Raw genomic sequence first — 7,732 nt, forward strand, 5'->3', positions numbered from 1 at the left:
AACTATTGCTTCTACAACTATCGCTACCGCGTAGTGATAAAGTAAAGCAATTACATGGCAATTACATTTCATACAATCAAGCGACAACCATAAAGCTCCTGCCAGTTGCCGATAACTTTTACAAAACATGATCATCTCATACAATAACGTATATCACATTATGTCTTGACCATATCACATCACAACATGCCCTACAAAAACAAGTTAGACTGTTGGGGAACGTAGTATTTCAAAAAAATTCCTACGATCACGCGCAAGATCTATCTAGGAGAAGCATAGCAACGAGCGGGGAGAGTGTGTCCACGTACCCTCGTAGACCGAAAGCGGAAGCGTTTAGTAACGCGGTTGATGTAGTCGAACGTCTTCGCGATCCAACCGATCCAAGTACCGAACTCACGGCACCTCCGCGATCTGCACACGTTCAGCTCGGTGATGTCCCACAAACTCTTGATCTAGTTGAGGCCGAGGGAGAGTTTCGTCAGCACGACGGCGTGGTGACTGTGATGATGAAGTTACCGGTGCAGGGCTTCGCCTAAGCACTACGACGATATGCCCGAGGTGTAAAACTGTGGAGGGGGGCAGCGCACACGGCTAAGAGATTGTCTGTTGTGCCTTTGGGGTGCCCCTGCCCCCGTATATAAAGGAGGGAGGAGGAGGAGGCCGGCCTAGGAGGGGTGTGCCTATAGGGGGAGTCCTACTAGGATTCCCAATCCTAGTTGGAGTCCCCTTCCTTTTCCAAGAGGGGAGAGAGGGAAGGAGTAGGGGAGGGAGAAGGAAAGAGAGGGGGCGCCGCCCCCTCCCTACTTCAATTCGGACTTGCCATGGGGGGGTGCGGCCACCCCTTGAGGCACTTCTCTCCTTTCCTGTATGGCCCATTAAGGCCCACTACTTCCCCCGGCGAATTCCCGTAACTCTCCGGTACTCCGAAAAATACCCGAATCACTCGGAACCTTTCCGATGTCCGAATATAGCCTTCCAATATATCGATCTTTATGTCTTGACCATTTTGAGACTCCTCGTCATGTCTGTGATCTCATCCGGGACTCCGAACAACCTTCGGTACATCAAATCACATAACTCATAATACAAATCGCCATCGAACATTAAGCGTGCGGACCCTACGGGTTCGAGAACTATGTAGACATGACCGAGGCACATCTCCGGTCAATAACCAATAGCGGAACCTGGATGCTCATGTCGGCTCCTACATATTCTACGAAGATCTTTATCGGTCAAACCGCATAACAACATACGTTTTTCCCTTTGTCATCGGTATGTTACTTGCCCGAGATTCGATCATCGGTATAATCATACCTAGTTCAATCTCGTTACCGGCAAGTCTCTTTACTTGTTCAGTAATGCATCATCCCGCAACTAACTCATTAGTCACATTGCTTGCAAGGCTTATTGTGATGTGCATTACCGAGAGGGCCCAGAGATACCTCTCCGACAATCGGAGTGACAAATCCTAATCTCGATCTATGCGAACTCAACAAACACCATCGGAGACACCTGTAGAGCATCTTTATAATCACTCAGTTACGTTGTGACATTTGATAGAACACTAAGTGTTCCTCCGGTATTCGGGAGTTGCATAATCTCATAGTTAGAGGAACATGTATAAGTCATGAAGAAAGCAATAGCAATAAACTAAACGATCATAGTGCTAAGCTTACGGATGGGTCTTGTCCATCACATCATTCTGTAATGATGTGATCCCGTTCATCAAATGACAACACTTGTCTATGGCTAGGAAATATAACCATCTTTGATAAACAAGCTAGTCAAGTAGAGGCATACTAGGGACACTCTGTTTTGTCTATGCATTCACACATGTATCAAGTTTCCGGTTAATACAATTCTAGCAGGAATAATAAACATTTGTCATGATATAAGGAAATATAAATAACAACTTTATTATTGCCTCTAGGGCATATTTCCTTCAGTCTCCCACTTGCACTAGAGTCAATAATCTAGTTCACATCGGCATGTGATTTAACACCAATAGTTCACATCACCATGTGAATAATACCCAAAGGGTTTACTAGAGTCAATAATCTAGTTCACCTCACTATGTGATTAACACCCAAAGAGTACTAAGGTGTGATCATGTTTTGCTTGTGAGAGAAGCTTAGTCAATGGGTTTGTCACTTTCCGATTCGTATGTATTTTGCAAATTTCAATGTCTACAATGCTCTACACGGAGCTACTCTAGCTAATTGCTCCCACTTTCAATATGTATCCAGATTGAGACTCAGAGTCAGCCGGATCGGTGTAAAAGCTTGCATCGACGTAACTCTTTACAACGAACTCTTTATCACCTCCATAACCGAGAAATATTTCCTTAGTCCTCTAAGGATAATTTTTGACCAATGTCCAGTGATCTACTCCTAGATCACTATTGTAATCCCTTGCCAAACTCAGAGCAGGGTATGCAATAGGTCTGGTATACAACATGACATACTTTATAGAACCTATGGCTGAGGCATAGTGCTACCTCTTGAGCACTGCGTTGGTTTTCCCTTGAAGAGGAAAGGGTGATGCAGTAAAGTAGCGTAAGTATTTCCCTCAGTTTTTGAGAACCAAGGTATCAATCCAGTAGGAGGCCACGCTCAAGTCCCTCGCACCTACACAAACAAATAAGAACCTCGCAACCAACGCAATAAAGGGGTTGTCAATCCCTTCACGGTCACTTACAAAAGTGAGATATGATAGATATGATAAGATAATATTTTTGGTATTTTTATAATAAAGATGCAAAGTAAAATAAAAGGCAATAAAAATAGCTAAGTGTTGGAAGATTAATATGATGGAAAATAGACCCGGGGGCCATATGTTTCACTAGTGGCTTCTCCCAAGAGCATAAGTATTACGGTGGGTGAACAAATTACTGTTGAGCAATTGATAGAATTGAGCATAGTTATGAGAATATCTAGGTATGATCATGTATATAGGCATCACGTCCATGACAAGTGGACCAATTCCTGCCTGCATCTACTACTATTACTCCACACATCGACCGCTATCCAGCATGCATCTAGAGTATTAAGTTCAAAAGAACAAAGTAACGCTTTAAGTAAGATGACATGATGTAGAGGGATAAACTCATGCAATATGATATAAACCCCATCTTGTTCTCCTCGATGGCAACAATACAATACGTGCCTTGCTGCCCCTGCTGTCACTGGGAAAGGACACCGCAAGATTGAACCCAAAGCTAAGCACTTCTCCCATTGCAAGAAAGATCAATCTAGTAGGCCAAACCAAACTGATAATTCGAAGAGACTTGCAAAGATAACCAATCATACATAAAAGAATTCAGAGGAGATTCAAATATTGTTCATAGATAAACTTGATATAAACCCACAATTCATCAGTCTCAACAAACACACACTACTAGAAAAGGCCTGTTAGTGGCGCACCTATTTTGGCCATTAATGGCGCACTATAGGTGCACCACTATCACCACGCCACTAGTAACAAGTACTAATGGCGCACCCCAGGTGCGCCATTAGTATACCAGACAATAGTGGCGCCCCTGGCAGTGCGCCATTAGTATGTCCAACGGTGCGCCATTACTATGCCTCCTAGGGGGCCATATTTACCTTCACGTATGCCCCCAAGTGCGCCATTACTATGCCCCATAATGCGCCATTGGTATTTAGCCTTGGTGCGCCACTAATGCTCAACAAGGTGCACCACTACTATGAATATTAGGATTTTTTTTGCTTTTCTGATATTTGCACAGGTTACAAAATACATTACAGCACAGAATATAAACAGCACAACATATAAACAACAGATTTATCGAATACAATAGAAGATTAGTCTCCGAATACAATTCATCATATTAGTCTCCGAATTCAAAATACTGAACAAAGTTAGAACATTACAAGTCTCGAGACCGTGAGTAGCGAGTTTGTCTTCACATTACAAGTCGATATCTAAACTACCATCACACAGAAGAGAGCTGCGGTCACGATGAGCATCATCGCGATGAAACTGGTCTTCATCCGGTTCCTCCTCCGCTCCCTCCTCTCTCCCGCTAGATAGCGCGTGTATCTAGCTTCCGCCTCTGCCCTAGTGGTGTACCCTTTGTAACTGTTACCGCAGAAATGGTGAACTTGTCTCTGACACTCCTCCCAGTCGTCGTAGACTCCGGGAACCTTACCTTGTACACGACATACGATGGCATCTCTATGCACTAGACAAACAAAACGTTAGTAGCAATTCACAGACAATATATAAGTATGCAACAAAAGGATCGGAAGAGAAAAGCAACACATTAATAGCACGATTCATGGTCGTACTAATAAATAGCATCGATTACATATAAGTTGAACGACTGTCCAAACTAAAGAGACATACAAGTTCATTAAAGTTTAATTACAACATGAGCTAATCGATATTTCAGAACTACATAGCGTCACTACTTTCGACTCGACTCAGGGACCGGAGCATGGATGAAGCCGCCGTCTTTCGTGATGGTCATGAATGTGCGGTCGTTGTCAGCCTGCATTTGTAGCGTTGTTTCTATTTCACAGTTGGACGGTTGATATTTGAGGTAGAACTACCCCGAGGTACGAAGGACATCTTGATGGATGATTTCCGCAAACTCCGACTGGATGCGAAAGAATTCTTGTCTGAGGTCCGCGTCCTGGATTGCCGACAAGCGTGCGGCCCAATCTTTGAGACTATTTGGTAGCAGAAGGTGATTATGGTCCCGTACGATCGCTCGCATGTGATGGAGGGCGTAGTAGGCATCCTTCTGACCGCCAGGCGGCTGCTTGACGCAGGGGAACGTCGTTACGTGGGTGAACACGTGCTTGTCGTACCTAAAAATTGGCCTCCTGAAGGTGCCTCCAGATTTGGCGTAGCCGGGGAGAACATCATGAAGAACTTTCTTGATATTTGTGTAGTCTTTCTTCGACCGACAGTCCGAGTCGAAATACGTGGCCATGGAATAGTTCGGGTTTAAGAGGATGAGTGTGCAATGTGTGTCACTGCACAAAACACGGAATGTTAGAAAAAAAAGAACGATCGAAATCTAAGAAATCATATGTTACGGGGCGGTGAGGGGATGACTTACTCGGGAAAGTAAGGAACGAGGAAGTTATCCTTATCTGGGTTCGCCAGAATGACGCCTTCGAGGGATGAACTCGCGACTTGCCGGTCCCCAGCGCTGCCCAAGATCTTGGCACTCATGTAGAAGGGGTCGACTATCACGATGTCCGGGGTCTTGTCTCTAATGATCCGCATCTCCATACTGAGCGAAAATAGCCGAATGAAGGTGTAGTGCAGCGGATGAAGGTTAAACATAGTGAAGATGTCATCAAACCGCAGGACGATCATACCCCCGATGGCGCTATCGACAAAGCCCTTGCCCTCTGGCACCTTGGCCACAAAAACCGGGTATGCCACATCATTCTCAGATAGACGCCGCTTCTCCAAAGAAAGAACACTGTCATGCAGACTCCGCATAGCACCGGTTGCAGCATTGAGCAGATTAGTCGATAGCATCGGCCTACCCGCCACATGCACCCTCCTCGAGATATCCTTAGGTGAAGGTGGCCCGTCCTGAGCACGGATCGTACTCGGTGCCGGCTGGCTCGCACCCTTGTTATTCTTTCTTTTCCGTCCGTTCTGCTTCTTCTGCTGTAATGGGATCGAGTTCTGCTCAGAGACCACTTCTTGAGTGTGTTGGGGCTGATAATATTTCGCACCTCGGCTATCTGAGACTCGGTGAAGGCGGCAGCTGGAGGCGTCTCCTGAGAACTGAACGCCAGACGACGCCTATTGCAATTGGGTTTCTCCGTGGTACCAGCTAGATCGCGGTCATCTTTTGTAGGGTTGGGTTCTTGAGAAGGAGGCCCTAAGAATTCGTCATCGTACGCATGTTCGTTGAAGTACTTATCGACGTTGGTAATGTACCGTCGTCGTTGTCCGGATCCTGTGCCATATGCATGTCCGGATCAGCTGACAGCGGTAGCGTTGCGGCGGTCTTGCCATGGCTTGGCGCCGGCACGACTGGCGGTGTTGTCTGTGTGGTGGTGTCCCCCGCCCCCAAACGAATCTGGCTCTTTGGCCAAAGCATGGACCAGCTTATGCAGGCGCTGAGGGTCATCACATCATGTTCGTCGGCCCCAGCGGGGCGATACGGAGATAACAAGTCGTCGCAGCCCCGCAGCACCCGAACCAGTTGAACCCTATACACGGTGGGTGGCATTGGATTACCGTGGAACAAGCGGTTGCCTGGTTGAACGATTCTAGCCTTGGCGACATCGATCAACTCGCCGTCCACGAAGTACAGGAGAGTGCATGGAACGTCGGCGGCGTCGTGCGAAAACATGTAGGGTGTCAGGGATGCCCAGTCAAAGGCAAGGAGATGAAGTCATCGGCCAAGAGGCTTAGTTACCGTGATGGCATCGAGCTCGGATAATGTCGAGGCACCGCCAACGGCGGGTGTGCAAGTGACGGAGGGGCCGCTTGCTGCCGAAGTGCCGGCTGGCGTATTCTTCCCACACCCGGGTGCATTAAGCTCCAATGCCAGCGCCGACGCCGGAGACACCAATGCCGCCTTCGTTGGAGACACCAATGGCGCCGCCGGCGCATTGTGCGAGTTGCTGCCCGTGAAGCTAGGAATCGGGGGCGGCCCCTGTTGGCCGCCCGCAATCCACGCCTGCAGCCCCACAATCAAGGTAGGCACAATGGCGGTGATCGTCGCTCCCAGTTGGTCTCGCACTTCCTCTTCGACTATCTCCGGAAACCGTGCCACTTGTGCCTTGAGTTCTTGAACCTCGCGCTCCTGGCTTTCCGAACTGGTCTTTCCTCCTTTCACCCAGCGGTATAGTATTCCGACCATTTCATGGACAAGCCTTTGCCGGCCACACGACCAGCTGACGACGGCTTACTGAGCTTATCCTTGTGTTTCATTACGTTCAACGCCCTATTTAAAGTGGTGTCCCAAGGCGAGCTCTTAGACGACCCCGCGCTACTTCTTTCAGTGTCCTGCGGAAGGAACGTGAACCATTTAGAAATTTGGCTTCATTAATTAGAATGCAACCATATGGAGCTAATTACGTGGGGGGGGGGGGTATTCCTTACCAGAACAAGCTCAAGCGCCTTGGTCTTCAGATCCGTGGTAAGCTCCTTTGTTACCGGGTCAATCTTGTACCGGGCCCTGACATGGTTCCTGGTCTGCTTGTCACGGTATTTATCGAAGAGGGGCGGTAGGCCTTGCTCGGCACGCTCCGCGTCCTCCTTGTCCCATATAGGTTCCGCCACTCTGTAACCGCCGGGACCGAGTTTGTGGACCCCTAAGTTCAAGTCCCGCATATCTTTCCCCCACTGACTTGATTCCGCTGTTGCGTTGCTCTCGCACTTGATCTTGAACTCCAGGTAGTCAGCTTCGCTGATCGAAGGATTTGTCTCCTTGTTCTTCTCATAACTATCACCTCTTAGAATCCTTCTCTTCACCGCAGCTCTCCAAGTAGCCAGGGTTGTGCTCATCTTCGTGAGGGCAGCACTGTTCACTTTATTCCCTGAGAGGTGTGTGTTTGCGAAGTCACTTGGGAACTTGTATCGTTCATGCAGCTTCGTGAAGAGGAGGTTGCACAAATTCCCTCGGTCACGATGCCTTAGGTTCTCGGTTTTGATCGAGATGGTGCTCCGGAGAATGCACCCGAGCTGTCCCGCGTACCCACTGACTAATTCTTTGGGCGCCGTTGGATGC

At 47.8% G+C, this 7,732-nt stretch overlaps 1 pseudogene; it reads right to left on the reverse strand.

Annotated features, from left to right (window-relative positions):
- Window positions 1–4,846: 4,846 nt before the first annotated feature.
- LOC123172452 (uncharacterized) lies at window positions 4,847–6,933 on the reverse strand (annotated as a pseudogene).
- Between the last annotated feature and the right edge of the window lie 799 nt (window positions 6,934–7,732).

This window comes from Triticum aestivum, chromosome 1D, assembly GCF_018294505.1.
Source record: "Triticum aestivum cultivar Chinese Spring chromosome 1D, IWGSC CS RefSeq v2.1, whole genome shotgun sequence".
NCBI lineage: Eukaryota > Viridiplantae > Streptophyta > Magnoliopsida > Poales > Poaceae > Triticum > Triticum aestivum.